This window comes from Canis lupus, chromosome 16 (assembly GCF_003254725.2).
Source record: "Canis lupus dingo isolate Sandy chromosome 16, ASM325472v2, whole genome shotgun sequence".
Classification (NCBI taxonomy): Eukaryota; Metazoa; Chordata; class Mammalia; order Carnivora; family Canidae; genus Canis; species Canis lupus.
The window spans coordinates 23,703,950-23,715,965 of record NC_064258.1 but is presented as its reverse complement, the minus strand read 5'-3'; positions in this window follow the sequence as shown (position 1 = coordinate 23,715,965).

The following is a 12,016-nucleotide window of genomic DNA, read 5'->3' as shown; positions in this document are numbered from 1 at the left end:
TAAGGAAAAAAGAGGATTGATATAAAACCGTTCTTTCATATTCTAACCCTTTAATACTATACATTTTCCTCAAGCAACTGCTTTAACTATTCTCAGAAATTTTGATATTTTGTATTTCCCTTTTCAATCAGCTCAAATATTTTTTTTCTTTTTTTTTTTAAGGTTTTATTTATTCATGAGAGACAGAGAGACAGAGACAGAGACATAGACAGAGAGAGAAGCAGGCTCCCTGCAGGGAGCCCAATGTGGAAACTTGATCCCTGGACTCCAGGATCACACCCTGAGCCAAAGTCAGATGCTCAATCACTGCAGCTCAAATATTTTCTGATTTCCCTTCTTGAGACAGCATCTTTGACCCATGAATTATTCAGAAGGGTATTGTTTAATTGCCAAGTGTTAGGACATTTTCCTGTTATCCTCTGTTATTGATTGGTTGACTTGTTTGGTTTTATTTTGTTTTTAGTGGTTACTCTAGGAACCTTATCACCATATAGGTTTTCTTACCTTCTACTGTTTATGCTGCAGTTGTCTTATATTTTTTACCTTCTTCCGTTAAAAACCTCATCAGATACTTTTTGCATTCAACTACCAAACATATATTAAGGAGCTCAAAAAAATTAGGGGCATCTGACTCTTGGTTTCAGCTCAGATCATGATCTTATGGGTAGTGAGATCAAGCCGTGCATCAAGTCCCACATGGGGCTCTGCACCCAATGAGGTGTCTGCTTGAAGGTTCCTCTGCCTTTCCCTCCTACTCTGTGTGTATTTTTTAAAAGATATTTATTTATTTTGAGAGAGTGAGTAAGCAGGAGGAGGGGCAGAAGCAGAGGGAGAGTTAGAATCTCTAGAAGACCCCACCCCCCACCCCCTAGCTGGAAGCCCCAGGTGGGGCTCCATCCCACAACCCTATAATCATGACTTGAGCCATAATGAAGAGACACACACCCAACCAACTGTGCCACCCAGGTACCCCTCAAATAAAGAAATCTTAAAAAAAAAAAAAAAAAAAGCTCAAGAAAAGAGTCATCTATTATATTTACCCAGCTATTTACCATTTCTTTTACTCTTCTTTCACTCCTGATGTTTCCTTCTGCTATCATTTCCCTTCTGTATAAAATTTCCCATTTCTCTAAGCAATTCTTTTAGAGTAGGTCTTCTGGTTGCAGACTTTATTATTTTTTCTTAATCTGAGAATCTATTTCATCTTTATTCTCAAAGGACATTTTCAGTGAATATAGAATTCTGGGTGTATAATTCTTGGCAGCACTTGAAAAATGTGCCACTTCCTCTGGGCTTCATGATTTCCGATGAGAATCTGTCATTAAAATAGTTCTTTGCCCATAGGTTTCTCTCTGGCTGCTTTCAGAATTTTTTTTAAAGATTTTATTTATTTGAGGGATCCCTGGGTGGCGCAGCGGTTTGGCGCCTGCCTTTGGCCTGGGGCACGATCCTGGAGACCCGGGATCGAATCCCACGTCGGGCTCCCGGTGCATGGATCCTGCTTCTCCCTCTGCCTGTGTCTCTGCCTCTCTGTCTCCCTCTGTGTGACTATCATGAATAAATAAATAAATAAATCTTTAAAAAAAAAAAAAAGATTTTATTTGAGAGAGAGAGAAAAAATGAGAGAAAGCATGAATGGGGTGGTGCAGAGGGAAAAGAGGGAGGGAAAGGCAGAGAGAGAAGGAGAAGAAGCAGGCTCCTCACTGAGCTGGGACCCAGACAGGGGGCTGGATGTCAGGACCCTGAGATCACGATCTGGACCCGAACCAGGAGTTGGATGCTCAACTAACTGATCCACACAGGCATCCCTGCTTTCAGTATTGTTAATTTGTCTTTAGTTTTCAGCAATTTGATTTTGATGTTTGTGGGCATGAGTGACTTTGGATTTATCTTTCTTGCTCAGCTTATTTAATCAGCCTCTTGAATCTTTAACTTTTCGCCAGACTTAGAACATTCTCAGCCATGATGTCTCCAGACATTTTTTCAACACTTTCTCTTTTCCTATGAGACTCTGATGACAGGAATGTTAGACCTTTTATTTTTGCCCCACAGATGCCTGAGTTTCTGCCCATTTTTTTCCTATCTTTTTCACTCTATTAGTCAGATTAAACAATTTCTATTAATCTGTCTCCAAGTTCAATGACTCTCCTCTGTCATTCTGCCCTTGGATCTATAGTCAATTTGCTTATATATATATTTTAATTCTAAAATGTTTAATTCTTAAGTTCTATTTGTTTAAAAGTTAAAACAGAAGGTATCAATACCTTCTATTTTTTTTTTGTCTTTTTAATACCTTCTATTTTAACTTTTGTTTCTAGAGTGTTCATTATTGAACATTTGTAGAACTGTTTTAATGTCTTTTTCAGATAATCCCAACATCTGCATCATCTCATCATTGGCCAATGGTCTCTTCCCATGCAAGTTGAGATTTTTGGATACTTCACATGCCTAGTAATTTTCTATTATATTTCTGGGCATTTTGAATGTTATGAGACTCTGATTCTTGTTTAAATCCTATGGAGGAAGTCAATATTTTTATTTTAACAAGGACTTGCAATTGTTAGTATAGGTCATGCATTCCAACACTCCTTCTATAGCTATATGCTAAAGTCAGTTCAGTTTTCAAATCTTTGACAGTGCTGTTTGGGTCTGTCTCATGAATGCATCACCCAGTGGCCAGTGTGGAACCGGGCAGAAAGCTATCCGTTAGCATAGCTAACATCTTTGGTGTGCCAGATCTACGATGTGCAGGTCAGAGGTAAGCCCTAGAGTTCATAAACAATTTTATGGGGTTGCTTTCCTGAATCTCTCCCTTTGCACTCTTTTCCCTTTACTTTCCAATTCCCTGGGGCTCCTCATTTAGGTTCTTTGACCCTAAATGCTCCACTTCTGGTGAGCAACTGCCCACTTTCACAATTGTGCCACAGCAGCAGAAAAGCAAATAAAAAACAGTGAGGTTTGTCTCTGCCCTGTTGAAGTTGGAGCTCCACTGAATTGGGAAGTAAGAGCACTCTGCTTCAGAGTTTGAGCTCCTATGGTTACCGGCTACTTGCCATTTGTGACTCTGCCATGGCTCCTGACACAGGATTGAGTGACTGGAGGCTGGGGTGCAAGGGAGTAAGGTAAGAAGAGAAGGGGAAAAAACCCAGAATTTTCTCCACTGTCTCTGAGCTTTTGGAGTTTCCTTTTCTGCTTTATGAGCCAGACCAGAGGGTTTCTCCAGGGTCTCTGCCCATCAGTGCTCACTCCCTGGTTTGAGCCAGGTCCGAGGATCCCAGAGGAAAGACAGTCACATCAAGACCAATCAGTGGTGCTTCAAATTCTGGCATTCTTTGATCTGGCTGGAGATACTTGTTTCTCAGAGACCCCAAACAGCTGTGCCATGATTTTCTGTTCAGGTTTTATAGTGGTGTTTGGGGGGAGAGAAAGGTTCTAATGTGTTTACTCCATCCATTTTACCAGGAATCAATACTTCCTTCCTGTCCTTGAAATCTCACCTTAACCGTTTTCATAGCTTCTTTGTTCTTTACACTTTCTCTAATCCTGAAATCAAAATTTCCATTAGCTCAGATTTGGCTCTCTTCTTTTCTCTGTATGTTCTCTATTTTGGAGAGATCACCCATGTCTAAAGCATCACAGGATCCTTTGAGGCAGTTAATTCTTATAAATGGGGGATCTTTATTACTGGCCCCATCAAACTCAAAGTATCTTTTCCTTATGCTATCTGTTCTGTTAATGATGCTTTCTTCCACCTGAAACCCACCTAAAGCCCTTGTATAGTCAGTTCTGTTAGAACAGGGTACATATATTCCTATATTACCATGCCATGCAGAATCACGAATAAAAACCAGGGTCTTGGGACACCTGCGTAGCTCAGTTGTTTGAGCCTCCATCTCTTGGTTTTGGCTTAGGTCATGATGTTGAGGTCCTGGGATCAAGCTCCCAGCTCAGCAGGGAGTCTGCTTGAGGATTCTTTCCTTCACCCTCTGCCTCTTCCCCCTGCTCTGTGTGTGTGTGTGTGAGAGAGAGAGAGAGACAGAGACAGAGAGAGCTCTCTCAAATAAATAAATAATAAATAAATAAATAAATAAATAAATAAATAAATAAATAAATAAATATTTTTTTAAACCCATAACAAAACCAGGGGCCTTATGGTAAAATTGAGGTTAGTGACACAACACTAAGAAAAAAGATAAGAACCTAATGAAAAGGGCAGAACCATCTTAAACATGACACTTTACCTTGAAAAAGACCCGAAGCTTGCTTGTGGCAGTGGGCATGAGAAGGGTGGCAGCCTGTGAGTTACTGTGAAGTGGTAGAGGTTTATCTGTAATTGTTTGAGAAGTTGTAATACTGGATATGGATGAGTGTGGCTCATAACACACAGGGTGAACTGAAGATACCGGTAGATGGTGAAGGGTATGCGGGGGTGTTTTGTGCATTCCTGTACAGCATGGGTCAGCGGGGTGAAGTTTCCTGCATTTACCTAGTGTTTTTCCAGGATGAATTACACACAAATGGGAAAATTGTGTTCTGCTCAAATTGTGTTCTCCTCCCTTAATCATGGGAGGAGGGGCAAGATAGCGGAAGAGTAGGGTCTCCAAATCACCTGTCTCCACCAAATTACCTAGAAAACCTTCAAATTATCCTGAAAATCTATGAATTCGGCCTGAGAATTAAAGAGAGAACACCTGGAATGCTACAGTGAGAAGAGTTCGGCTTCTATCAAGGTAGGAAGACGGGAAAAAAGAAATAAAGAAACAAAAGGCATCCAAGGGGGAGGGGCCCCGCGAGGAGCCGGGCTGAGGCCGGGGCGAGGGTCCCCAGGACAGGAGAGCCCCGTCCCGGAGGAGCAGGAGCTGCACCAACCTTCCCGGGCGGAAAGGGGCTCGCGGGGAGTTGGAGCAGGACCCAGGAGGGCGGGGATGCCCTCGGGCTCCCTGGGACACTAACAGACACCTGCGCCCCGGGAGAGTGCGCCGAGCTCCCTAAGGGCTGCAGTGCGCACGGCGGGACCCGGAGCAGCTCGGGGGGGCTCAGGCAGAGGAAGAGGCCCCGTGCGTAGGGGGCTGCGCGGCTCCGGGGGCAGCTCGGGGTGCTCGGGCGGCGGCTCCGCGGAGGGGGCTGCGAGGCCCGGGAGCGCGAATCCAACAGTGCAAGCTCCGGAGCACAGGGCGCCGGGACACAGCCCAGGATCCAGCCTCCCCCGGGACAGGCAGAGGCCGGGAGGGCCCAGGACAGCAAGGACGCTCCTGCCCGAGCTGAGCAGATCAGCGGCCCCGCCCCGGAGCCTCCAGGCCCTGCGGACAGAGAGCTCCGGGGTTACCGCGGGGGCTGAATCCAGGGCTCCAGAGCTGGCCCCGCCACTAGGGCTGTTGCTCCTGCGGCCTCACGGGGTGAACAACCCCCACTGAGCCCTGCACCAGGCAGGGGGCAGAGCAGCTCCCCCAAGTGCTAACACCTGAAAATCAGCACAACAGGCCCCTCCCCCAGAAGACCAGCTAGACGGACAAGTTCCAGGGGAAGTCAAGGGACTTAAAGTACACAGAATCAGAAGATACTCCCCTGTGGTTCTTTTTTTCTTTTTTTTTTGTTTTGTTTTGTTTTGTTTTGTTTTGTTGTTTTGTTTTGTTTTGCTTTGCTTTGCTTTTTGATTTGTTTCCTTCCCCTTTTTTTCCTTTCTTTTTCTTTTTCTTTTTTTTCTTTTTTTTTTCTTCCTTTTTTTTTCTCTTTCTCTTTTCTTTCCTTCTTTCTCTCCTCTCTTTTTCTCCTTTTCCCAATACAACTTGCTTCTGGCCACTCTGCACTGAGCAAAATGACTAGAAGGAAAACCTCACCTCAAAAGAAAGAATCAGAAACAGTCCTCTCTCCCACAGAGTTACAAAATCTGGATTACTTCAATGTCAGAAAGCCAATTCAGAAGCACTATTATACAGCTACTGGTGGCTCTAGAAAAAAGCATAAAGGACTCAAGAGACTTCATGACTGCAGAATTTAGACCTAATCAGGCAGAAATTAAAAATCAATTGAATGAGATGCAATCCAAACTAGAAGTCCTAACGACGAGGGTTAACGAGGTGGAAGAACGAGTGAGTGACATAGAAGACAAGTTGATAGCAAAGAGGGAAACTGAGGAAAAAAGAGACAAACAATTAAAAGACCATGAAGATAGATTAAGGGAAATACACGACAGCCTGGGGAAGAAAAACCTACGTTTAATTGGTGTTCCCGAGGGCGCCGAAAGGGACAGAGGTCCAGAATATGTATTTGAACAAATTCTAGCTGAAAACTTTCCTAATCTGGGAAGGGAAACAGGCATTCAGATCCAGGAAATAGAGAGATCCCCCCCTAAAATCAATAAAAACCGTTCAACACTTCGACATTTAATAGTGAAGCTTGCAAATTCCAAAGATAGAAGATCCTTAAAGCAGCAAGAGACAAGAAATCCCTGACTTTTATGGGGAGGAGTATTAGGGTAACAGCAGACCTCTCCACAGAGACCTGGCAGGCCAGAAAGGGCTGGCAGGATATATTCAGGGTCCTAAATGAGAAGAACATGCAACCAAGAATACTTTATCCAGCAAGGCTCTCATTCAAAATGGAAGGAGAGATAAAGAGCTTCCAAGACAGGCAGGAACTGAAAGAATATGTGACCTCCAAACCAGCTCTGCAAGAAATTTTAAGGGGGATTCTTAAAATTCCCCTTTAAGAAGAAGTTCAGTGGAACAATCCACAAAAACAAGGACTGAATAGATATCATGATGACACTAAACTCATATCTTTCAATAGTAACTCTGAATGTGAACAGGCTTAATGACCCAATCAAAAGGCGCAGGGTTTCAGACTAGATAAAAAAGCAGGACCCATCTATTTGCTGTCTACAAGAGACTCATTTTAGACAGAAGGACACCTACAGCCTGAAAATAAAAGGTTGGAGAACCATTTACCATTCGAATGGTCCTCAAAAGAAAGCAGGGGTAGCCATCCTTATATCAGATAAACTAAAATTTGCCCCGAAGACTGTAGTGAGAGATGAAGAGGGACACTATCTCATACTTAAAGGATCTATCCAACAAGAGGACTTAACAATCCTCAATATATATGCCCCGAATGTGGGAGCTGCCAAATATATAAATCAATTATTAACCAAAGTGAAGAAATACTTAGATAATAATACACTTATACTTGGTGACTTCAATCTAGCTGTTTTCTATACTTGAAAAGTGTGTTTCTAAGCACAACATCTCCAAAGAAACGAGAGCTTTAAATGATACACTGGACCAGATGGATTTCACAGATATCTACAGAACTTTACATCCAAACTCAACTGAATACACATTCTTCTCAAGTGCACATGGAACTTTCTCCAGAATAGACCACATACTGGGTCACAAATCGGGTCCGAACCGATACCAAAAGATTGGGATCGTCCCCTGCATATTCTCAGACCATAATGCCTTGAAATTAGAACTAAATCACAACAAGAAGTTTGGAAGGACCTCAAACACGTGGAGGTTAGGGACCATCCTGCTAAAAGATGAAAGGGTCAACCAGGAAATTAAGGAAGAATTAAAAAGATTCATGGAAACTAATGAGAATGAAGATACAACCGTTCAAAATCTTTGGGATGCAGCAAAAGCAGTCCTAAGGGGGAAATACATCGCAATACAAGCATCCATTCAAAAACTGGAAAGAACTCAAATACAAAAGCTAACCTTACACATAAAGGAGCTAGAGAAAAAACAGCAAATAGATCCTACACCCAGGAGAAGAAGAGAGTTAATAAAGATTCGAGCAGAACTCAATGAAATCGAGACCAGAAGAACTGTGGAACAGATCAACAGAACCAGGAGTTGGTTCTTTGAAAGAATTAATAAGATAGATAAACCATTAGCTAGCCTTATTAAAAAGAAGAGAGGAGACTCAAATTAATAAAATCATGAATGAGAAAGGAGAGATCACTACCAACACCAAGGAAATACAAATGATTTTAAAAACATATTATGAACAGCTATACGCCAATAAATTAGGCAATCTAGAAGAAATGGACGCATTCCTGGAAAGCCACAAACTACCAAAACTGGAACAGGAAGAAATAGAAAACCTGAACAGGCCAATAACCAGGGAGGAAATTGAAGCAGTCATCAAAAACCTCCCAAGACACAAGAGTCCAGGGCCAGATGGCTTCCCAGGGGAATTCTATCAAACGTTTAAAGAAGAAACCGTACCTATTCTCCTAAAACTGTTTGGAAAGATAGAAAGAGATGGAGTACTTCCAAATTCGTTCTATGAGGCCAGCATCACCTTAATTCCAAAACCAGACAAAGACCCCACCAAAAAGGAGAATTACAGACCAATATCCCTGATGAACACGGATGCAAAAATTCTCAACAAGATACTGGCCAATAGGATCCAACAGTACATTAAGAAAATTATTCACCATGACCAAGTAGGATTTATCCCCGGGACACAAGACTGGTTCAACACTCGTAAAACAATCAATGTGATTCATCATATCAGCAAGAGAAAAACCAACAACCATATGATCCTCTCATTAGATGCAGAGAAAGCATTTGACAAAATACAGCATCCATTTCTGATCAAAACTCTTCAGAGTGTAGGGATAGAGGGAACATTCCTCAATATCTTAAAAGCCATCTATGAAAAGCCCACAGCAAATATCATTCTCAATGGGGAAGCACTGGGAGCCTTTCCCCTAAGATCAGGAACAAGACAGGGATGTCCACTCTCACCACTGCTATTCAACATAGTACTGGAAGTCCTAGCCTCAGCAATCAGACAACAAAAAGACATTAAAGGCATTCAAATTGGCAAAGAAGAAGTCAAACTCTCCCTCTTCACCGATGACATGATACTCTACATAGAAAACCCAAAAGTCTCCACCCCAAGATTGCTAGAACTCATACAGCAATTCGGTAGCGTGGCAGGATACAAAATCAATGCCCAGAAATCAGTGGCATTTCTATACACTAACAATGAGACTGAGGAAAGAGAAATTAAGGAGTCAATCCCATTTACAATTGCACCCAAAAGCATAAGATACCTAGGAATAAACCTAACCAAAGAGGTAAAGGATCTATACCCTAAAAACTATAGAACACTTCTGAAAGAAATCGAGGAAGACACAAAGAGATGGAAAAATATCCCATGCTCATGGATTGGCAGAATTAATATTGTGAAAATGTCAATGTTACCCAGGGCAATTTACACGTTTAATGCAATCCCTATCAAAATACCATGGACTTTCTTCAGAGAGTTAGAACAAATTATTTTAAGATTTGTGTGGAATCAGAAAAGACCCTGAATAGCCAGGGGAATTTAAAAAAAGAAAACCGTATCTGGGGGCATCACAATGCCAGATTTCAGGTTGTACTACAAAGCTGTGGTCATCAAGACAGTGTGGTACTGGCACAAAAACAGACACATAGATCAGTGGAACAGAATAGAGAATCCAGAAGTGGACCCTGAACTTTATGGTCAACTAATATTCGATAAAGGAGGAAAGACTATCCATTGGAAGAAAGACAGTCTCTTCACTAAATGGTGCTGGGAAAATTGGACATCCACATGCAGAAGAATGAAACTAGACCACTCTCTTTCACCATACACAAAGATAAACTCAAAATGGATGAAAGATCTAAATGTGACACAAGATTCCATCAAAATCCTAGAGAAGAACACAGGCAACACCCTTTTTGAACTTGGCCACAGTAACTTCTTGCAAGATACATCCACAAAGGCAAGAGAAACAAAAGCAAAAATGAACTATTGGGACTTCATCAAGATAAGAAGCTTTTGCACAGCAAAGGATACAGTCAACAAAACTAAAAGACAACCTACAGAATGGAAGAAGATATTTGCAAATGACATATCAGATAAAGGGCTAGTTTCCAAGATCTATAAAGAACTTATTAAACTCAACACCAAAGAAACAAACAATCCAATCATGAAATGGGCAAAAGACATGAACAGAAATCTCACAGAGGAAGACATAGACATGGCCAACACGCATATGAGAAAATGCTCTGCATCACTTGCCATCAGGGAAATACAAATCAAAACCACAATGAGATCCCACCTCACACCAGTGAGAATGGGGCAAGTTAACAAGGCAGGAAACCACAAATGTTGGAGAGGATGCGGAGAAAAGGGAACCCTCTTACACTGTTGGTGGAATGTGAACTGGTGCAGCCACTCTGGAAAACTGTGTGGAGGTTCCTCAAAGAGTTAAAAATAGACCTGCCCTACGATCCAGCAATTGCACTGTTGGGGATTTACCCCAAAGATACAGATGCAATGAAACGCCGGGACACCTGCACCCCGATGTTTATAGCAGCAATGTCCACAATAGCCAAACTGTGGAAGGAGCCTCGGTGTCCATCGAAAGATGAGTGGATAAAGAAGATGTGGTTTATGTATACAATGGAATATTACTCAGCCATTAGAAATGACAAATACCCACCATTTGCTTCAACATGGATGGAACTGGAGGGTATTATGCTGAGTGAAGTAAGTCAGTCGGAGAAGGACAAACAGTATATGTTCTCATTCATGTGGGGAATATAAATAATAGTGAAAGGGAATATAAGGGAAGGGAGAAGAAATGTGTGGGAAATATCAGAAAGGGAGACAGAACGTAAAGACTGCTAACTCTGGGAAATGAACTAGGGGTGGTAGAAGGGGAGGAGGGCGGGGGGTGGGAGTGAATGGGTGACGGGCACTGGGTGTTATTCTGTATGTTGGTAAATTTGAACACCAATAAAAAATAAATTAAAAAAAAGATCATAAAACAAAAATAAATAAATAAATACATAAAAAGAAAAAATAGTGAAAGGGAATAAAGGGGAAAGGAGAAAAAAATTAGTGGGAAATATCAGAAAGGGAGACAGAACATGAGAGACTCCTAATTCTGGGAAAGGAACTAGAGATGGTGGAAGGGGAGGTGGGCGGGGTGTGGGGGTGACTGGGTGACGGGCACTGAGGGGGGCACTTGATGGGATGAGCACTGGGTGTTATTCTATATGTTGGCAATTTGAACATCAATAAAAAATAAATTTCTAAAAAAATAAAAAAATAAAAGCTAAAATGCAAAAAATAATAAAAGTAAATAAAGCCATGTTCTCCAACAGTTTTATCAATATTAAAAAAAATAAAAAAATAAAATAAATAAAAAAGAAGAACTGTTAAAAAAATAATAATACCTTAATCATATTGAAGCAAACATGCTTTTCAAAAATGCATTACAGCTGGTTGACTGCACTTTATTCCTTTCCTCAAGTTCCTGCATCAGGTTGAAACTTGATTATTTTCCCTTCAGAGTTTTCATGTTCAAAGTTTCCACATCTCACCTTTTATGCTCTTTAAAAAAATTATTAACATTTAATACATTCATTTCATGATCCTCCTAAATGGTATCCCTCTAATACATGACACATATTGCTATCAGGCTTATCTTTCACATATATAACATACATGGAGTAATACATGTTAATTACGTATTAAGCTATACATATAAACAAAAAAGGGAAATTTTGAATTATTATGGTGTCTATTTCCAACAAAATAGAATTTTATATATTTTATCTTTACATATCATATATATTAATAGTCATATAATTAGTATATAATACATAATTTTAAAAAAGATTTTATTGATTTATTTTAAAGAGAGAGAGAGAGCACAAGCATGAGCAGAGGGAGGAGTAGAGGGAGAGGGACAAGCAGATTCCATGTTGAGCACAGAGCCTGATGCGGGGCTCAATCTCATGACTGTGAGGTCATGATCTGAGCTGAAACCAAACGTCAGACACTTAACCTACTGAGACACCCAGGTACCCCATTATTAACTGTATGTAATGAATATATGTACATGTCAATACATATAGATCCACATCATTTTCTTGTGATCAAATTTCCATGATGTAAAATTTACCATTTTAACTGTTCTTAAGTGGCATTATGTACATTCACCTTGTGCAACCATCACCATTCATCT